This window comes from Pleurodeles waltl, chromosome 4_1 (assembly GCF_031143425.1).
Source record: "Pleurodeles waltl isolate 20211129_DDA chromosome 4_1, aPleWal1.hap1.20221129, whole genome shotgun sequence".
Classification (NCBI taxonomy): Eukaryota; Metazoa; Chordata; class Amphibia; order Caudata; family Salamandridae; genus Pleurodeles; species Pleurodeles waltl.
In genome coordinates, this window is record NC_090442.1 from 584116146 (window position 1) to 584138805 (window position 22660).

Genomic DNA, 22660 nt, shown 5'->3' on the forward strand with positions numbered 1-22660 from the left:
GCCAGCGCCAATGTGGTGGTGTATCGGGTGCAGAAGCACCCGTCGCTCATTTCAGTACCCGTAATTTGGCCAGTGAAATGAGCGATGGGGGTGTGCATGGAGGCCCCCGGCACCCCCATTCCGCCAGCTTATCCACGGCGGTGTGAACCGCCATTGAAAGGCTGGTGGAATGTAACTCGTAATCCAGCGGGCAGCCCTGCCCTGGTGGATTACAACCGCCAGGACCGCCAGGCTGGAGGCTGTCTCCAGTCTGCTGGTGTCAGCAGTATTACCGCGGAGTTTCAGCTGTAGTCAGAATTTGGTGGATCGGACCTCCACTACCACATCGGTCCAATGGCCACCCCGAGTCTGGCGGTCTGAAGACCTCCAGACTCGGAATGACCCCCTGAGTGCCTTTTCAGCAAAGTAAAGGCTGGTGGTCATCACAGATTGTGGCCACTGGGTGGGAGTAGACTGGGAATGTGCTATGCAGTAGTGCACTGGTAGAGAACTATGGGGTATATTTACAAGCCCCTTGCACCACCTTGTGTCACATTAGCATAATTCATTTTACACTGATGTGGTGTGAAGGTGTCCTATTCATCACTCCATATTTACAAAGCGGTGCAATGCATGCATTGCACCACTTTGTAACCTCTTGCACCACTTTATGCCTGTGCCAGGCATAATGTATGGTCATAGGAGGCCCATAAAAATGCCGCAGTGAAATTTACAAGCTTTCACTGCACCATTTTTAGCATACGTTTGAATGTCTGCCTAAGGCAGGTGTTAAAATGACATGGCCATTACTTTCAATTGACCTCCTTTACTTTGCAGGATTAGAGCCATCATTTTTGGCGCTAATCCTGAAAAGTGCCACAACGTCATCAAAAGTTTGATGCTACTGTCCTAACAACCGCCATGGTTAAGATATCTGTGTTTCTTAATGTTAACATTCCAGAAATGTCAGCTGTTTGTCAAAGCATAGAGATCTGGTTATACAGAGTAATTGTTAAGCTAAATCACTTCACAATTACTAGTTATGTTCAGTATTCCAATGTCAGTTTACTTTTACAGTCGCTTTCTGTTGTAGAGATCCACTACAACCTGCAGACCTCCTTGACAATAAAAGTAACTAGGCAGAGTGTGGAGTCATATTTCTCTATTTTCCCTCTGCACTTCCTTGCCTCTGACACTGATCTTTATCTCTCAGTATAGTTGGTTATTGGTGGAAACTTTGAGAGATGAAAACACATTGATTCTGTTGTATTTTGCACACAAGGTTAATACATGCCTGTCTTTCTTCTGGCTAGTCTTCATTGACAGACATCTCAGAGTAAATGAAGAAACTTAAAACTACCTCAAAAACATTAGTTGATAGTTATTGCTTGGAAACTGAGAAGGGGATAGTTTAGAAAAGGACACCAAGCTTATATTTCCATCTGTCAATATGGGTCAGCTGAGGGTTTAAATAGAAAAACAATAGTATTCAAAAAAAGCTTCATCAACCTACTTCCAAGGATGTCCCTCAAGACCCCGGTGATGAATCACATTACCATCCAATATCTGGATCATTATGTTTTTTAGCTTACCCAGGTAGGGAATTCAAGGAAGTAAAAAATCCTCTGAAATTGAAAAAGGGAATTTCTGGTATGCTTCAAATGAGTGTTTTCTTAACTGCAAACCATCTATCCATTCAGAAGAGAAAGTTAAAATAGTTAGAGGTGGATCGGTTTTAATACTACCCGTGTTGCAAATGGAAAAATAAAAACACTCCAGAATCTCATACTTTGGGGATCAAGGTGTGGCAGCAGTAAGGGGGCAGAGACACAAGTCACAGAATCATGTAGAACAGAGGCTGACAGCTGAGGTTATTTTAAGACAGGGTGCAGAGATCTTTGTTTGTCAGACAACTGCAAGGGTACACTAATGTTTGCTAATGCACCTGTTAGAGAGATATGTTTGTGGTCTAGTCACAAGTTTGACTCAAAAAACAGCACAGAAGTACACTGTGTAACATGTAAATGGCTGAATATTTTATGTGAATAGCTTAGTGGATTACCACTTCGATCACAGAGATTGCTACAGAGCATAAATTAGACATCTTGCAATAAAGCACAGTGAGTTAGGATCCATATTCAAGGAACTGCATGCAAACTGCAAGGCATACGTTTAGAACGTTATTGTTTTTCACAATCGTTCATTATTCTAAGGTTCCTAAAAAGAGTTATTTTTCATAGCAATAACGACTTATTAATTCAGGCAACCTCAACGACTGCGGTGTGTATACGCTACACGTTTTACATTTTGACATCTTGTTTCTTCAGACTAAGGCCCTCATTCTGACCTTGGCGGGCGGCGGAGGCCGCCCGCCAAAGTCCCGCCGTCAAGTTACCGTTCCGCGGTCGAAAGACCGCGGCGGTAATTCTGACTTTCCCGCTGGGCTGGCTGGCGGTCGCCTTCAGACCGCCAGCCAGCCCAGCGGGAAAGAGGCTTCCACGATGAAGCCGGCTCGGAATCGAGCCGGCGGAGTGGAAGCTGTGCGACGGGTGCAGTTGCACCCGTCGCGTATTTCACTGTCTGCGCAGCAGACAGTGAAATACATGTAGGGGCCCTCTTACGGGGGCCCCTGCAATGCCCATGCCAGTGGCATGGGCACTGCAGGGGCCCCCAGGGGCCCCGCGACCCCCCCTACCGCCATCCGGATCTCGGCGGTCCGACCGCCGGGATCTGGATGGCGGTAGGGGGGGTCGGAATCCCCGCGGCGGTGCAGCAAGCTGCGCCGCCGCGGAGGATTCAATGGGGCCGCGGTACACTGGCGGGACCCCGCCAGTGGTGCCGGTCCGACCGCGGCTTTACCGCCGCGGTCGGAATCCCCATTGGAGCACCGCCGGCTTGTCGGCGGTGCTCCCGCGGTCCTCCGCCCTGGCGGTCAAAGACCGCCAGGGTCAGAATGAGGGCCTAAGTGTTCTTAATATGTAAAGTCTACCAGTTTGGATGATATGTGACTTTTACATCTTGTAACCATCCTTGTCTTATATCTCATTTCGCTGTGCATTAGTTTATACATTTGTATAATTAATTGCCTCTGTGTAATAGCAAGCACTCTGATATCTCACATTTGAATGTGAAGTGCCATAAAATAACTGTATAAATGGTTATTAGTGTAATTACTCATGTACCCATACCCAGGTGACATATGTAGTTTAAGATTGTCTGCTGCAGCAGCAGATATTAACTGAGTTAATAAGTCATGTTTTGACAAGCGTGCAAGGTGTGCAAAAAGGCTTGTCAATAGGAATTTGTAATATACAAAGGGACAGCACTTCCAAAACTGGAGCCGCTACAGACATGGCTTCTGCCCATATTTATCATCCATTACCAACAAAGTTAGTTACAAGAGACCCAACAGAGTCCGAGGGTGTATAGCCGCTGCAACAGAGAGATACACTATACAACCAAATTATCTTCGTTGCATAGATGGTAGCAACTTAAACATTCCCAGATTGAAATGGACCTCCTATTTATGTCGGTTGATATAAATTATGCACTCACATACTCTTAAAAGTTCTGTCTTTCCTTTTCAGGCGGTCAAGCATAACAAAGTGAGACGACTTTAACAATTTAAGTTATTTCTCACTTTAACATCTTATGCAACATTTATTTCTTTGTTGCTTTAGATTTTTTAGACATTAGTTTGGAGAGAAGGTGGTTTTATGGCCAGAGCTGCCCAAGTGGGGGCCAGCTTCGAGTCTCGGCACTGGCTGGCCACCCTGTGATTAAGGGCAAATCACTCAGGGGGTCATTCTGACCTTGGCAGTCTTGGACCGCCAGGGCAAGAATGACGGAAGCACCGCCAACAGGCTGGCGGTGCTTCATTCCCTATTCTGACCGCGGCGTCGCACCGCCGGGGCCGGCGGTTTCCTGCCGATTTTCCCCCGGCGGTGATAATCCGCCAGGGCAGCGCTGCAAGCAGCGCTGCCCTGGGGATTATGACCCCCCTTACCGCCAGCCTGTTTCTGGCAGTTTACACCGCCAGGAAGAGGCTGGCGGTAAGGGGTGTCCTGGGGCCCCTGGGGGCCCCTGCACTGCCCATGCCAATGGCATGGGCAGTGCAGGGGCCCCCTAACAGGGGCCCGGCCTGCGTTTCACTGCCTGCATGGCAGACAGTGAAAAGCGCAATGGGTGCAACTGCACCCGTCGCACGGCCGCAACACCGCCGGCTCCATTAGGAGCCGGCTCCTGTGTTGCGGCCTCATTCCCGCTGGGCCGGCAGGCGCAAACATGGTTAGCGCCCGCCGGCCCAGCGGGAATGTTGGAATGGAGGCCGCATTATTGCGGCCGCATGGTGGCCGCTTGGCGGTTCCCGTCGCCGCCTGCCAAGGTTGGAATCACCCCCTCAGTCTCCTGTGCCTATAAAAATGAAAAAATTAGCTTTATAGAAATCGAACATTCTTAAACTGGGGTATTTAATTCCAACCTTTATATTAATTAATTTAACGGTTATCCAAGCAAATATTTAAAACAAAATAGATCTTGCTTTTTGGCTTTGTCGTGATTTTGCAGATGCTGTTTAGCACTGGCAAAATGAAATTGTTGGCAATGCTGAACAGCATCGAAGGAAAAAACAATCATGATGAAGTATACGCGCAGGCATCATGCAGCATGTCAATGTACGTATTTTGATGGTGTGGCGGATATATATTTCTCATTCTAATTTAAATTTCCGAAATGCTGAATGCCCATCATGGAGCACCAATTGAAGAAAATACAAAACATGTGGATAAGTGCCTTACACACAAAGGAGTCGCCCAGAAACAAATATATATTTTTAAAAAAGCACAATTATGGAGAGGCACAGTGGAGCAAATATGGAGCGGGTTGATGGGTTGTGCAAGTAAATTTCACTGAGTGGTAGGAGCAACAAAAATGGGGAGGGGTGATGGAATGAAAAAATGCTTTTTTGCCTTATCACCCCATTATGTTGGTCAGATGCTGCTTTTTATGCTCAGTACTCTGGGACTGTGCTAACCAAGCCCCATTGCATGTGTTCTGACCCCTTAAACATGTGGAAATTGGCTATACTTCTGATCAGCATTACAAATTTTCCTACAAGTCCCTAGTATATGATACAAAGTGTACTAATGGCCTATATGTTAAAAATCACTATTGGACTGGAGCACAAATTGTGCCACCACTATAGTGACAGTGCAAAACATGACTGCAGGCCTAGTGTTGTATCCTGTTTGGGCAGATTGAAGCTGCCAAGTAGACCTGTCAAAATAAATAATTTTGACAGGTCTAAACTCTTCTGTTAAATATTAATAAATCACCTGTAAGTAAACCTTAATGTCAGATAAGGCAGGGTGCATGGTATTTAAAAGTAGTATATGAAATATTTTAATGTAAAACATGTCCTCAAACTAACAAGGGCCTGTGAGGTACTTGGGTGTTGGTTGAGGAGGGTGTGAGACCTTGTCAAGCAACAGCCCCAGTCTCTTTCAGGGTGAACCAGTAAAGTCAGTAAATTTACCTCTGCTTAACCCTCTGGTAGCTTGGCACAAAACCAATGAGGCTTACTTTACCGGCAATGAGTAAAGCATTTATGCAGCACATAAGCAGTACAAAAGTGAAAACAAAATCTCACACAAATTTAAAAAAATAGATTAAATTTTAATAAATTTTTGGACACCTAAGCAACAAAAGTCCAACTAGTAAAACCGGATACATGCATTTGTAAAGATTAAAAAGAGCAAAAACAGAGCGTCATCTGTGGTTATCTGCCCGCGCTTGACTGAGACAAAGTCACAGGTTGGAACTCACGCCGACCAAGGTGTAGTGCATGTACGATTTAGGGATTGAGGCAGGCCTGCTCAACAAAGTACCTTAAAACTAGGGTGTGGAGCAGTGCGATGTCCTGCATTGACATGAGTCACACAGCAGAGGTTCCAAGGGGATGTGATGCCAGGTCCTTCATGAAGGATGTGTCAGACAGCTGCAATTCCAAGGACCTGTAAGGCTGGGATCGGAGGTCCAGAGCTGAGGATGCATCATGCAGCAGCAGTTACAAGGAGCTGCAAAGTCATGCATTGGACAGAGGCAGTTCAGAGGCAGTTCAGAGGCAGAGCTGCGAAGCATTGCATTGCACTGTGCCAGTTCTGTTAAGACCATAATTGGGCTGGCAGAGCACATTCAAGTCCACTTCCATAGCTCCAGGACTGGGGTGACACAATTTGAAGGGTTGGGGTTACTGCAAGAAGGGTCCAGGTGCAGGGTTTTGGGTAGTTTGAGACTTTTCTGTTTCTGAGGCTCTTATCAGGAGACAAGCCAGCTAGCAGGCAGCAGAAAACCAGGGTAGCAGGACAGCAGAGTAGCAGTCCTCACAGCAGAGTAGCACAGCAGTCCTTCTTCTGAACATTCCACAGGTCCAGATGTATACTGAGGAGCTGGGTCTGAGGATCCCATAGTTACACATGGTGCTCACTTTGAAGGGGAATAAGGTTCTAGAATCCTCCCTCTACAGTGGAGTCTGGACATTCCTTCCTCCCTGTCCCGACCTCAGCTCATCTAGGGGCACAAAAGACTAGTTCTAAAACCTTTGTGAGAGTGCTGAAGCAAAATCTTTGATGTGCACATTTGGCAGGTGACAATTCTGCCCCCCCAATTAAGTCAGAGATGATCCATCCAGCCAGCTCCCATGCCCTTTATGGCAGAGGTCTTCAAACTGGGGGGCAGGCCCCCCTAGAGTGACCTCAAGTGATCCCGAGGGGGGGTGCCGGGCTCTGGGCAAAATAAGCATTACACAGATAACAGTGTTTTGTTATAAGCAGAAACATGTTATTACATTTTTAAAAAGGCAACAGTACTTAACTGCAATTTTTAAATATGTCTCAACATATTTAAACATTGCCATCTTTAAAAATAATTGTGAAGAATGCTGAGGGGGGCCAATGATTTTTATTTTTTCAACTAGGAGGGCGCAGCATTAAAAAGTTTGGAGATCACTGCTCTGTGGTGATGCTGTCAGGGAGGAATGCACAAAGGTCAATTGCCAACTTAACTTAGAATTGTGACTCCAAATCTGACTTCACTATTGAAGAGGATTTTAAATTACAGTTCCTAAGAAACCAAACTGCAGTTTTACCTGCTTTTAATCAAACAAAGGTTAGAACCTATTAAATGTAATAATGCAACCCAATGTTATACTATGGGAAAAGTGAACTTCATAGCAGTCAAGGACTAATTTGTGGGTTTTTCTCTACCAAGACACGTAAAACTTAAATGTACAATGCACTCTGCTCTAGGTACTGTTTAGGCAGGTATTCTAGGGCTGGAAGGTTTAGGCTTGGCAAAAGGTGTATTCTGCCAGGGCAAAATGGCAGTTTAAAACTACACACACAGACTGTAACAGCAGACCTTGGACATGTTTAATGGGCTAATTAAGTGGCTTGCACAATAGTTGCTGCAGTTCTACTAATAGCAGTTCATTTACAGGCCTTCAACACATGTAATACCGTTTGACTAGGGACTTATAAGTAAATTAAATGTGTTGGATGACAGCCAATTTCACCATGTTTAAAGGAGAGAGATCACAAGCAGTTTAGTCCTAGGAGACAACAGGAACATATTCAGAAAACAGTTTTGGGATGACCCAGCATAGAGGCCCGAAAGCTATTTTCACTGTAGCAGGGTTAGCTGTTCCAGAGTAAAGCAAGGGGAGATAATATTACAAATAACTGATATTATATCTACCTAGTCAAAGAAATGAATTGCAGAAAGGTGTGTTGTGTGGTGAAGTGGCTCAATTACCACACAAGTGCAGTCATTGATACCTACCACACATAGAAACTGGGTAAAGACATAAAATTATCTTGCCATCCTTTTAATTTTTACCAGTGACTATGGCATATTAATAAACTAGTACACTCTTCTGTTGATGCATCTCAGTACCTGATACAAGCATTGACACTAGCTTGCTTGTCTCAAATGCCAATGTTGTCAGAGGTGATTCTCTGTTAAGATCCAGTGGCCATGAAATGGAGAGCAGCCAGTATTTCAACATAGGCTGGGATAACCAGGGAGTGAGCTGTATGTAAGACAAGCTCATGCTACCAGTCTGCAACAGTGTCTACAATCACATCAGATGAGAAGAAATATCTGGCAAAGACAGGTTCCCTGAACATTTTGAAGATGCTGATGGTTTGCCTGTAAACTATCACTCGCTTTTAACTCAAAGAAATATTACTCGAAATGAGGGGCAAACCTACAATGACATTCACGGAAATAGTGAGGGCAGCAAAAGTCTTTTGGTGTGTTAGTTGATTTCTTAAGTGGCCTGGCTGTGATTGGTCATTGCTGAGATATATTTCAGCTTAAGGTGGGTGGTAAAGTTTGGAATAATCAATTCTTCATTGCACAGATGGATTGCAATTGTTGTAATCCTTCTAGGGTAAATCTACCAAATGAGCTTCTAAGAAATTTAAAAAGCAAAACACTCATTATACATTTAGTACTCATGTTCAAACATTAAGCATCTTTTTACTTAATAAAAAAGATTTTAAAAAGAAAACAGTCAATTTAAAATTAAACAGGGATTTTACAATAACAATTACCAGGATTGTTAGAAATTGGGGTACTAGTCAAGGAAGCTACCCTGGTAGCTTAAGCACAGAGTAGAGAGATTTACCTTAGGGCAATGTATCAAATATTTACAGAGTACCAAAACAGTAATAGAGTCAAACACAACACAAAAAAAAAAATCCCAAACGGAAATAGAAAAATAGAGTACATTTTTAATAATTAAGATGGCAAAAAGCCAATAAGGAAAGAAGAAGTATGATTTTTTTTTTAATTTAAAAAAAATAACACCAAAAAGTTTTAAGAGCCAACCGCAGTCAACTGACTGTGGCTGACTGGGAACAAGACATCGTTTGAGGCCGACTGTTCCTCTGAAGATCTTACAGTTGAAAATGTATCTAAGTCCCAGGTTTTCAGGGTTTTAGTAGTTGTCCATCTAGATATAATGAAGGGTTACGGGATCTCAGGAACAGAACTTGAGGGTCAGCACTCATTCCAGCAGAAGTGAACAGCAGGGTCCATGGCAGCAGCAGCCCATCCATACGTGCTGAGTGGCCACGCTCCTCTACCTTTTCCCTGACGTCAACGGTGTATGTCAGGCTGAACAAAAGCCAGCCTGAAAGATACTCTTCTAGTTCAGGTCAGGCAGCCAGGAGTTTGACATGCACTAAATGCTCAGACCCCTGGGTACCTGAGCTAAACTTTGCTGAGCTGAAGAAGTCACAGCCTTGTGGGCATGACCTCTTCAGCCTAGTAAAGGTGCCTCAAGGCCTCCCCCCTCATGACAAGGGGGAACTTCGTTGATTGGTTTGGATCTGGGTGCTTTGGTTTTAAGCCCTGAAGTGCCCAGGGCTGAGTGTCACTCAGTGACATCTTGTCACAGAGTGGGGTAGGGTCAGCAGTCTCTGTACCACACTGGGACGAGTTGGAACTGCTGCCTTCCCTCATTGGCTGAACATAGGCCAGTCGATGAGGGAAAGCCGGAGTCCCAACCCTCTGGGACCTCTGAGACTTCCCTGTTGGAGCTGCTGAGGTAAGTTTTATTTAGTTCATGCATGCATGTATGAATGTATGTGTATTTGTTAGTGAGTGTTTTGAATGGGTGTGTGAGTGCATGTGTGAATGAATGGGTGAGTGAGGTATATGTGTGCATGTGTAATATACCCCGGCTCCCCCTTAAACTTACGTGCTGCCACTGGGCCAGGGCAGGTCAAGTTGGAACTGGTCAGCTTGGTAGTTGCAAGAAAGTCCACTTTTAGCTTGTTATGACCAGTAGCTTGAATGAGAGGTCAACCTTATGACCCATAGAGTGCACTTCCTTGTCCTGGGTACAAGAGAGAGCAGGTCCATTCCTTCAGGGTGCCTCCCAGGTTTCAGACAACAAGTTGAGTTCTCTTCTGATCTTTCTCAGGTCCGGTAGTGTTCTCAAGAGGGTGTCAGTGGGTATCACAGTTATGCCTGGCAGTACTTGTGGTTGGGAGTGACTTCTGGACCTCACTAAAAAAAAGATGTTAAAGTTCCAGTGGGGAACCGTACCCTCTTTTACAGCAGTACCCGTCTGCCCTATTGCAGACAACACCACAGTGTTTTTCACTCCTAAAATCCAAATTGGTGAAACCCTTCTCCCCTTGTGCAGAGCCTGTATGCCCACCCAGATGTGTGGCTAGGGTAATGAGCATCCTCTTTCACGTAATCACTGCAAACCAGTTCTGGGTACAGCTCCCCTCAAAATGGGATTAGCGCCTGTCTCAGTGGGGGGACAAAAGTAGGGTCCTGTGCAGGTGTCATCTGACATTTGCCTGTGACAGGGTAGGGCCGCTTACAGAAAATTAGGTTCCTCAAAAGAGAACACATGTTCATCTTGCAGAGGAGTAAAGACACCTCCCTACACCAAAGCCTTTGTCTCTGCCCTGGGACCAGTTTCCACACCTTACTCAGGTCTATTAATTAGTTGGGCGACATTTTGAAAGCTTATAAATATTGTCCTTTAAGAATTTCAGTCAAGGAAAAGAGGACTTTCTCAATATCCCTTTTTCCTAGTATTTATAAAATCTAACTTAATTTTTCAATTATGCTTTTGATAAATATTAAAAAAGAGTTGCTGAATTATGTTTCTAGCTAGTCCCTGCCCTAAGATATTGAAATTAAAATTGCTTCCTGGTGTTTCTCTATGGGGCAGTAAACCTTCCTACAGTGAAAATAAACTTTGGTGCTAGTCATTGGATAGGCATTTTAAAATTGCATTTCTACATGTCCTAATTTTAAATGCGATGCAGCTTTCCTTGTGGGCTGAAGGGTTCACTTGGAAGTGACGTATTGGCACTTAAAAGAAGGTTTAGATCTGTCAAAAAAGGCTTAGTTTTTAAATCTGCTCCAGTCCCGCTACAGTGACAGGCCTGAAGCCAACACTGAGTTGCCACTGTAGTGGATTACACAATAGGTGCTGCACTCTACTAGTGTTATTTAATTTCTGGGCTCTACATATACTTTGTACTTTATACTAGAGGCTGAAAGGCAAGTTGAAAATGCAAAGTAATAGTATACTATTTGAACCATGTTAAAGAGGGAGCACTCTAATACTGGATAGCAGGTGTAAAGTACATGGAGTTCTATGACCAACAAAAACAGATAGGGCAAAAACATAAAGATATATCATAAAAAAGATGGCAATTTCCTACAAAAATATTGGACAAAAAATGTATTGCTTTACACCTTTAGTGGTAGTAAATTTATGAATAGCAGTAGACTTAGGGACTGATTAGAGTACGGAGGTCCATGGATCGCAGTAACCGTGATGGTGGCAGGACCGCCGCAACCTTGGCAGTCTGACAGTCAAATTATGATGCTGGTGGGGTGACTGCCAGAACACCGCCACCACCACCAGGAGATCCCGACCCTTTGGAGGCAGTGAAAGTCATGGCCAGCAATGGCAGTGCTGAGTTTGGCACCACCGTGCTGACCACAACTTGCCTTTCTGCCAGTCTTTTCATGGTGGGTCCCCCCATTAAAAAGGCTGGCAGACAGTTAGAGTTGGGGCCACTGGGGGCCTGGCATTGCCCACGACCATGTTCTCAGCAGTGCAGGAGGCCACCTGTCAGCACCGTGCACATTCAGAGAGTGCTGGGGGCACTGTCTGTGTGACAGGGGCACTGTCTGTGTGACAGCATTGACCTCAGCTCCCTGAGGGAGCCGAGGCCACTGCCGCCCACTGTTTCCGCCAGCCAGCCTGGCAGAAACATCACAATACACAGTTGGGGATGCCGCCAGCTTGGCTGCTGCCTCTCCACCATCATCCTGGCGCTCTGACGGTCAGACCGCAAAGTTTGTAATCAGGCCTTTACTCTTTTGTGGGTGGGTGTATACTCCTCCATTACCCTTCCCTACCCTTATTCCAGTGTCCAGCCACTCCACTCTGTCTCACCCACATTTACTACTAAAATGTACACTTACATGTGCAAAGACTCTGCAGTTGGTGCAGCGATTTGCACAGAAAAAGATTCGAGATACAGAGGCAGAACAGCTGTAAGTTGGATTTTGAATTGTTTTTTAAAGTATGTTTAGTAATATTATTGTAGTACTATGAAATGTACTTTAAAATGCAGTTTTGGATTATTGCCATTCGGACCCTGGATATCCATCAGAATGGCTATTTCCATCAACTATACAAGATATCATACCAATGTTTTGACTGGTTCCGGCAACTACTCGCCCATCTCTCCAGTTTCATATGATTGGATACTCAATAAACCTTCATGCAATAATTTGCCCTTCAATATAAATTTGATTATCCTCACACAATACTTGGACATTGCTTTTTACATTAAAAAAATCACTAGCTTTGAAAAGGTCTATTATGAATAAACTTATGTCATCTGTAGTAGGTGTTGTTTATTTTTGACTTGAACAAATATCCAACACTATCTATGTCACATCATTGTCCAATATGTTACTAAAGTTCTGAATGTGCATGTTTGATTCCCTGGTCACAGCAATAGTATAAAATTGTATTGCTCAAAAAAGTGAGATCACTGAATGTGGGTTAGAATCACTGAATACAACAAAATGTAAAATTATTTAACATAATTTGTCAGTTATCAAAAACAAATATTGCACCTATATTAACTACTCTTTGTGCCTCTGAGAAAGTTTTTTCATGTTATGAGTGATGTAACTTTCCTCACTCCTGATGCATTCTTTTCAGAGAAGAGATTAGCCTGGTGTAACAACTTATCAACTATTGATGTCATATACTATTACATATTGCTTTAAACATGGCCACTTCAATTTGAGATGTTGAGTTGATATTTCTCTTCCTACTATTGTGAAGTTCAGAATGAAAAAGTGAAAAGATCTAGTCCTCTATGGATTTCGTCTTTACCTTTCAGCCTCACACAGACTTTGCTGCCACAGCTTTGTTGTCCTATTCACTGCACAATGCTTGACCACAAAGGCTTCCATCTCCGGCACTTGCCCAAAGCACCTTATGCACAACAAGGATGCCACAGCTTCCTCGCTGAGTGCCATGGTATTTTTTTCCAGCACATTGGGTTTCCTGACCACGCTAAGAATTATGGGGTGAGGTTTCTGTATGTAGGCTTAAAAAATCTCTACGTGGAAGGAAATGTAGCCCTTAGCCTATTATAGTACAATAAGAAAGGACATAGGCCCTCATTATGACTTTGGCGGTCTTTTCAGCATACCGCCAAAGCCACTGGCACCAGAAGACCACCATATCACAAGTAATGAAGGACTTCTGCCACAATTTGGGCAGAAATCCTCCAGTAGTCATGCTGGCGGTCAGAGGCACATGGGCAGTTCCACCACTGGTCCCACCCTGCCAAAAGGACTCTGCCAGCCGTATTACGACCTGTAATGTGGCCTGGCGGTGTCCTGATGGCTGTGCACTGCCAGCGGTGTTCCCGTTTCCTGCCAGATGACCTCCTCACCAGACAAAGTAAGTCGATTGTCCAACAGGGGAGGAAGGTGGGAGGGTGGGGGGTGTTGTGTATCGTATGTTAGTGGGTGTTGTCTGCGTGTGTGAATGTAAGTGAGTATGAATGTGTGTATGGGAGTTTGAATGCGTATATGATTGTTGAAGTGAGTGCAAGTTTAAATGTCTGTGTGAGTGTGTGTTGGAATGTCTTTGTGAAGCGTGTGTGTGAATGTGTATATGGATGTGCGTGTCAGGGTTTGTGAATGAGTGTATGTGGGTGGGTGTGTGTTTGCATGTATGCAGGGGGATGAGGTTATGGTATGGAAGGGGGTGGGGGAGGGAGGTTCTGGTATGGAAGGGCGTGGTCGGAGGGGGTTCTGGTATGGAAGGTGGGGTGGGGGGTGATGGGATTGCAGGAGGGGTAGGGGAGTTGGCTGCCGGTGACAGGAAATGCATTTCCTGTCACCAGTAGCCTTTCCGCCATGGTATTCATGGCGGTGCTACTGCTGCGGAAACCCTGGTGGAAAGGCAAGTCTTGATACCACTGGCGGTCTTCATTGGACCGCTGGGTCCGAGATGCTAATCTACAGCCTGGCTGTCCAACCGCCCTGGCGGTACCGGCGGGATGTGGCAGTCTTCACCGCCGGCCCTGTGGCATTGAGACCGCCACTGTGTCTCTGGCGGTCTTCGGACTCGGGTCATAATGAGGGCCACAGTCTGGTATTATTTGTTAGGCCTGGCATCCTTGGCATCGTAACCCCTGTCTTTTGTGCCTCTGCCTCCCATATTTTGACTTTGTGCTGGACTCTGTTTTTGCTGTTTTTGGTACTCTGGGCACTTTACCAATGCTTTCCAGTGGTAAAGTGTAAATGCTCTCTGGGTAAACTGTATGTGTAATTGGCTTTTCCATGACTGCCATATTTGATTTATTAGTAAGTCCTTAGTAAAGGTACCCAGGGCATGTAAATCAAATGCTACTAGTGGGCCTGCAGCACTGACTGTGCCACCCACATGAGTAGCCCTGTAAACATGGCTCAGACCTGCAAATGCAGTGTCTGTGTGTGCAATTGTAACTTGCCAATTCGACCTGTCAAGTGTTTTATACATGTAAGGCACCCCTAAAGTAGGCCCTAGGTAGCCCCATAGGCAGGGTGCAATGTATGTGAAAGGGTACATGTACTGATGTGTTTTACATGTTCTAACAGTGAAATGCTGCCAAATTTGTTTTTCACTGTTGCACGGCCTATCTCTCTCATAGGTTAATATGGGGGCTGCCTTTAAATAACTTTTAAGTGCAGTTTCCCTTCGGGAGCAGATAGAGATTTGGAGTTTGGGGGTCTCTGAACTCACAATTTAAAAATACATTTTTTGGTAAAGTTGGTTTTTATATTGTCAGTTTAAAAATTCTCCTTTTAGAAAGTGGGCATTTTCTTGCTTAAACCATTCTGTGACTGTGCCTGCTTGTGTATTCAATGTGTGGGTCAGACTGACAGTTAGGCTGTTTGTGAATCTCCACTAGAGAGTGACACAAAGGGAGCTGAGGTATATCCTGCATATCCTGATGGGCCATCTGGGCTAGAGGGGAGGGAGGACTGGTCACTTACACCTGATTGGGCTATGCCTACCCTCACACAATGCAGTCTCCAACCCCCTGGGGTGTGTCTGGCACCAGGCCTGGGAAAAGGCAGGATCTTGTGAACAACAGGGGTTTCTTTTGAAGTTTCCCTACTTCAAAGGTAGAAAGGGATATAAGTAGTGGACCCAAACCCCCAGATTTTCTGAATATTTCTGGAACCAAGAGGAACCTCTACCAAAGAGAAGAGCTGAAGAGCTGGAGGAGCAATACTGCCCCTTTGCCTATGACTGTGCTTTGCTGGGTTGGCCTGCAGTTGCTGCTTCTGCCTGAAAGAGGACAAAGACTGGACTTTGTGGTATATTCCTGCTTGTGAAGAACTTCCTAGGGCTAGGATTGAGCTTGCCTCCTGTTTTGAAGTCTCAGGGCCATCAAAGACATCCTCTGCCAGCAACTGGACTCTTTGCTGAGACTCCTGCCCTGCCAAGTGGTGCTCTAACCAGTTCCTGGGCCCTAGAAAGGTGAAGCTGGTAGAACAAGGACTGAAATCCACACTCAGGAATCCGCGCAGAGAACATTTTGACGTACCACCTACAATGCGGTTGTAAAAATGATGTGCCACCTGCCTCGTGGCTGAAATTGACACACCACCTGCATCGCAGCTGGGAAAGCAACACATCAACACATCACCTGCATCACAGCTGGAGAAATGACACAACACCTGCTTGTAGTTGCTGAAAACAATGCAAACCCCACGTAGCACAGTTGTCCATCACTGTGCGGCCAGATTTCTCACGCATCGTTGATGGGCGTCAAAGTCATCGTGAATCTGTGTGGATCTGAGGTGCCCCATACAGAAATCGAAGTATCACTGTATTGCGGAAGAGAAAAACATTGCATCGCCTACCTGACCAGAGAAGAAACAATGCACGGCCTTGCTTGCGAAGAAGGAATCAACCCATCACTGACTTTTCCAACGCATGCGCCTGTGCAGCTTTATTTTTGATGCAAACCAGGTACTTTGTGTAGCAACAACATTTCCATTGTTTTCTATGGAGTAAGACGCTATTATTTTAAAAATTCATAACTTTACTTGTGTATGCTGGTTTTTTCTCATTTCGATCTTGTTTGATAAATAATGGCTATTTTTCTAAACTGATGTTTTGTCCATTTTATAGTGTTTTCGCTGTGCTAATGTGTATGTTGGTACAAATACTTTACATATTGCCTTTGAGAAAGGCCTGACTACTTGTGCCAAGCTACCAATGGGGTTGCCCTGACGAGAGTGAGGGTCCCTGCTTGGACAGAGTGCAAACTGACTGCCAACCAGAGACCCTATTTCTAACATTATTTGTATCTGTTATTTGTATCTGTTACACTTTATTTTATAACTCTTTAGTTCCTTCCCAATCCAATGTGGCTAAAACTTTTGTGGACTTTGTAGACTTCAAATTCTCTTGATTTCCTGTTGCTATTCCTCACGTAGTCACCCTGTTGCTGGGCCTAGTCTGCCAGAAGGCTTTTTCTTTTTTTCCAGTTTTTTTCCAGTTTTTCTCCTTCTTGCTGAATTATTTTCTGGAGCATTGCTAGACTTACTGCTTAAATATGGCATCTAGCTCTGCCTCTGGAGCTTGAACGGTTGTGTGACGGGTTAGCCGGAGCCTGCCCTCACACTTTTCCAACATGTGCTGCCACTGCTGATGGTGAGCCGGAACCCAACGGAAGCACCACCAATCAGGGAGGAGACGCCAGGTCACCGCGGGAAGACGGAAGGACAAGAGGGCTGACGTCGAGAGTTCCAGGAGAGAAGGAGCCGGGAGGAACAGCGAACGAGGAACGAGGAGGAAGAGCGAAAGAAGACATCGTGGAGAGAACCCCAGGACGGAGGACCGGAGAGACCAGGGAGCGGTTCGTCCCCGACCAGGGATGGGAGGACGACAATCCGGGAAGCAGATTGCAGCAGCCCACCACGCTTCTGGAGAAGTGTGGCATATCCAGGTGCATTGAAGCACCCTAGATACGGGAAGGGAGGACGGGTGGAGCGGACCTAACGAACCAAGGGAGAGCGGTTGAGACGGAAAGGATAAACAAGGGCACACTGTGATAAATCATAGGGCACGGGTGAGGTGAGGGATATGCAAATGGGTGTATAGGAAGCACGGCAGGCACAAGATCACAGCAGTGATTGAGTAACAAGAAAATAACCCTAAACAACAGCATTTCAGAAAGCCATAGAAGAAAGAAAAAAAAGAGAATAGAAGAAGACAGGAGAAAAACCCTGACAGAGAGGGAAAGGACAGAAAAGGTGAACAGTTAAGGAAAGCCCAGAAAACGAAAAGAGGAGACAAGAAAGAAAAGACAGCAAAAAGAGGGAAAGCCAGAAACAGTTAGGAAAGGAGAAAACCTCCACACGTACTAAGATTATTCTTCTTTTCTCCGCATGTGTTTCCAGGGAGACCTGAAGAAACGGAGAGAAACAAGGAAGTGAAGGTGAACCATTAACTGCAGTAACCCAACAGTTACAGATGGAACGACAGAGGGAAGAAAACTAGCAAACAAAATCCAAGTTATTAAACAATAAACAACACTTAAATGCTTGACGGCCGACTCCTGTGTTGTTATTTGCCCACGTACTGTAACAGGTTGCAAAGACAAAGCTTCCTGAAAATGGATCAGGCCCAAGAAATGCCTCAAATTCCAAACATTCTGGCATTGGTCAACAACCTAACGCTACAGGTCCAAAATCTGACCACAGAATATGCTTTGCTTTGTCATTTACTGGCCATTTTACAATAAAGCACCCTGGATCTTTCTCTAGCTGGCGTGACAGAAAAAACATTTGATGACAATGGAAGGAAGCCAAAGATCTTTTTAGACACCTGCCAGGTTCATTTCACTTTCAAACCCTACATCAATGCTTATGACAAATCTAAGGGGGAGTTTAGTATTAGTAATGCCACCAGGATTGTCTTGGCCTGGGTTGTGCCATTAATTTGACTATTGGACAATTATGGAGCCTTCCTTGGGCAATTTAGAAAAATGTTTGTTCATAAAGAACATACATTCTCCACCTAAGAAGAGATTCTGGAGATTTCCTAAGGTTCAATGGATTTCCACTGTGCGTCTCAATTTTAAAGGCCTGGAAAGAGAAATAAACTTCACCAAATCGACACTTCTCACCCTTTTTTAAAAAACCCATAAAGAATTAGATAGTGGAAGTACTTGCATGAATTGCTAGACCACCTTACATTGAAGATTTCACCCACCAAGATCAATAGCTGCCTTTAGGAAGAATGTTTTGAGCGCTTGAAACAATCCTCATCTAAATTCACCTATAGAGCTCAGTTGAACATTACACATACATCTTCCAAGCCTGAAGATGAGTGCATGCAAGGGGGGGATTCACCAAGAGTCCTTTAACTATGTAAAAGATGATAAGAACTATGAAATTCAGCTTATGCCTGTATTGTGTTCAGGGAGGGCACCTGCTAATCTCTGCCTTTTACACCCAGCTCGCAGTTCATATACATTGTAAAACTAAGTAGCTTGCCCATAGAAGACACAATAGAGGTGAGTGATAATCAGACCCTCCTGTCCATTTCCCTGAAGCCTTCCAGCTTTGTCCTCCTACAAAGAGAGTGTTTGATCTAGCCTAGACACCTCCTGTTGCCAGTTCCTTTTGACTGTTGTGCTTCCAACATTTATTTAGTTATTCAATGGGCCTCACACCACCACATTCCAGTCTCTAAGAAGGAAGCACCTGTGGATGTGAAAGCTTTAGATTGGACTCTAGTGGCATCTGGTTTAGTAGCAGAGAAAACGTTATCCTTATATTTAAGAATAGCATTCTACTATGAAAACCTCACCTTTGATTTGATTTCTTACCCTATCATTTTAAGAATGAACTGGTTAGATAGACACACTCCTTATGTCAATTGGTCAGCCACAACCTGCTAATCAACTTTTTTTTAAACTCCTGTAGTTCATCAGGATGTCTGCTCAGTCTATTACATAGCTCACTGAGATTCAAATCACCTATCATGAGCTCCTAAATGTTACTTGATGTCTTTCACGAGTCAACAACTAAAGAACTATCTCCTCATCCTATTGTCAAAGGGAATTGCCATGGACAACAGAAAGGTTCAATCTACTTTTGGCTGGTCAATTCTTTCCTCAATAAATGAAAATAAGCCTTTCTTTTTGCAAACCGACGCCTCTGATGTGGGGCTTGGGGCAGTACTTTCCCAGACACAAGGTGATGGGACCCAACACCCCATATTGTACATTAGCCAGAAGCTCCTCCCAAGGGAAGTCCATTATCTCACAATAGAAAAAGAATGCTTGGCCATTAAATGGGCAGTGGAGTCTCTACGGCTGGACTTTTACCCTGGTCACGGATCACGCTCCACTCACATGGCTTCCTTACAAGGATACTAATTCTCGTATCCTGCGGTGGTTCCTCTCATTAGAACCTTTCTCCTTTCAGATCGTACACTTACCGGGCAGTCAAAAGAAGAATTCGGATTTTCTGTCCCGGTATCCAACCACTGAGCGTCTCCTACAGCCGCTCTCTAGGGGGAGTGTCTTGATTGGCTAGCCGGAGCCTGCCCGCACACCTTTCCAACATATGCTGCTGCTGCTGATGGTGAGCCGGAACCCAACAGAAGGTCCACCGATCAGGGAGGAGACGCCAGGTCACCGCGGGAAGACGGAAGGACAACAGGGCTGACATCGAGAGTTCCAGGAGAGAAGGAGCGGGAGGAACAACAAACGAGGAACGAGGCGGAGGAGCGAAAGAGTGCATCGTGGAGAGAACCCCAGGACGGAGGACCAGAGAGACCAGGGAGCGGTTCGTCCCTGACCGGGGAGAGGAGGACTACAATCCGTGAAGCTGAGCACAGCGGCCCGCTACGCTTCTGGAGAAGCGTGGCATATCCAGGTGTGTTGAAGCACCCTAGATACGGGAAGGGAGGACGGGTGGAGCGGACCTAACGAACCAAGGGAGAGGGGTTGTGACGGAAAGGGTAAATAAGGGCACACTGTGATGAATCATACAGCACGGGCGAGGTGAGGGATATGCAAATGGGTGTATATGAAGCACAGCAGGCACAAGATCACAGCAGTGATTGAGTAACAAGAAAATAACCCTAAACAACAGCATTTCAGAAAGCCATAGAAGAAAGAGAAAAAAGACAATAGATGAAGAAAGGAGAGAAAAACTAAGAAAAACCCTGACAGAGAGGGAAAGGACAGAAAAGGCGAACAGTTAAGGAAAGCCAAGAAAACGAAAAGAGTGAGAGGAGACAAGAAAGAAAAGACAGCAAAAAGAGGGAAAGCCAGAAACAGTTAGGAAAGGAGAAAACCTGCACACTTACTGAGATTATTCTTCTTTTCTCCGCATGTGCTTCCCGGGAGACCTGAAGAAACAGAGAGAAACAAGGAAGTGAAGGTGAACCATTAACTGCAGTAACCCAACAGTTACAGACGGAATGACAGAGGGAAGAAAACTAGCAAACAAAATCCAAGTTATTAAACAATAAACATAATTATCTGCTTGACGGCCGACTCCTGCGTTGTTATTTGCCCACGTACTGTAACAGGTTGCAAAGACAAAGCTTCCTGAAAATGGATCAGGCCCAAGAAATGCCTCAAATTCCAAACATTCTGGCATTGGTCAACAACCTAACGCTACAGGTCCAAAATCTGACCACAGAATATTCTTTGCTTTGTCATTTACTGGCCATTTTACAATAAAGCACCCTAGATCTTTCTCTAGCTGGCGTGACAGAGAAAACATTTGATGACAATGGAAGGAAGCCAAAGACCTTTTTAGACACCTGCCAGGTTCATTTCACCTTCAAACCCTACATCAATGCTAATGACAAATCTAAGGGGGAGTTTATTATTAGTAATGCCGCCAGGATTGTCTTGGCCTGGGTTGTGCCATTAATTTGACTATTGGACAATTATGGAGCCTTCCTTGGGCAATTTATAAAAATGTTTGTTCATAAAGACCATACATTCTCCACCTAAGAAGAGATTCTGGAGATTTCCTAAGGTTCAATGGATTTCCACTGTACGTCTCAATTTTAAAGGCCTGGGAAGAGAAATAAACTTCACCAAATCGACACTTCTCACCCTTTTTTAAAAAACCCATAAAGAATTAGATAATGGAAGTACTTGCATGAATTGCTAGACCACCTTACATTGAAGATTTCACCCACCAAGATCAATAGCTGCCTTTAGGAAGAATGTTTTGAGCGCTTGAAACAATCCTCATCTAAATTCACCTATACAGCTCAGTTGAACATTACACATACATCTTCCAAGCCTGAAGATGAGCGCATACAAGGGGGGGGATTCACCAAGAACATTTAACTATGCAAAAGATGTTAAGAAGTATGAAATTCTTTTACACCCTGCTCGCAGTTCATATACATTGTAAAACTAAGTAGCTTGCCCCTAGAAGACACAATAGAGGTGAGTGATAATCAGACCCTCCTGTCCATTTCCCTGAAGCCTTCCAGCTTTGTCCTCCTACAAAGAGAGTGTTTGATCTAGCCTAGATATCTCCTGTTGCCAGTTCCTTTTGACTGTTGTGCTTCCAACATTTATTTAGTTATTCAATGGGCCTCACGCCACCACATTCCAGTCTCTAAGAAGGAAGCACCTGTGGATGTGAAAGCTGTAGATGGGACTCTAGTGGCATCTGGTTTAGAAGCAGAGAAAACGTTATCCTTACATTTAAGAATAGCATTCTACTATGAAAACCTCACCTTTGATTTGATTTCTTACCTATCATTTTAAGAATGAACTGGTTAGATAGACACACTCCTTATGTCAATTGGTCAGCCACAACCTGCTAATCAACTTTTTTTTAAACTCCTGTAGTTCATCAGGATGTCTGCTCAGTCTATTACATAGCTCACTGAGATTCAAATCACCTATCATGAGCTCCTAAATGTTACTTGATGTCTTTCACGAGTCAACAACTAAAGAACTATCTCCTCATCCTATTGTCAAAGGGAATTGCCATGGACAACAGAAAGGTTCAATCTATTTTTGGCTGGTCAATTCTTTCCTCAATAAATGAAACACAGAGTGTGTTTGACTGCTATTGTAAATGCATTAATAATGTTTCTAAGCTTGTTTCACCAACTACAGATCTACTAAAGAAGAAAAAGTCTTTTCACTGGAGTCAGGACACCACTCTGGCATTTGAAAGACTGAAAGTGGAGTTTGAGATCCTGTCCTACAACAACCCAAAGTTGTTAGACCATTTATTGTTGAGACAGATGCCTCAGACATAGCTATTGGACCAGTTTTATCAGATCTAACTATGGGACCAGTGCTCACCAGACTTTAGCTGTATTGTCAGTTTCATTTATGATACTGCTCCTTTGATGAACTCAAAGACAAGCAGGCTCTTGACTTGGGCATGGCTGTTTAACTTGATCCATTCCCAAGATTGTAGATGCAGCTGTAAGACTTTAGGGTATTGTGATGATCCGTGGATTAAAATTCTCTATTCGTAAACTCCAGATGTTGACATGCTGCCTATGAAGGAACCAGCAACAAATCACTGATCAACACAGAAA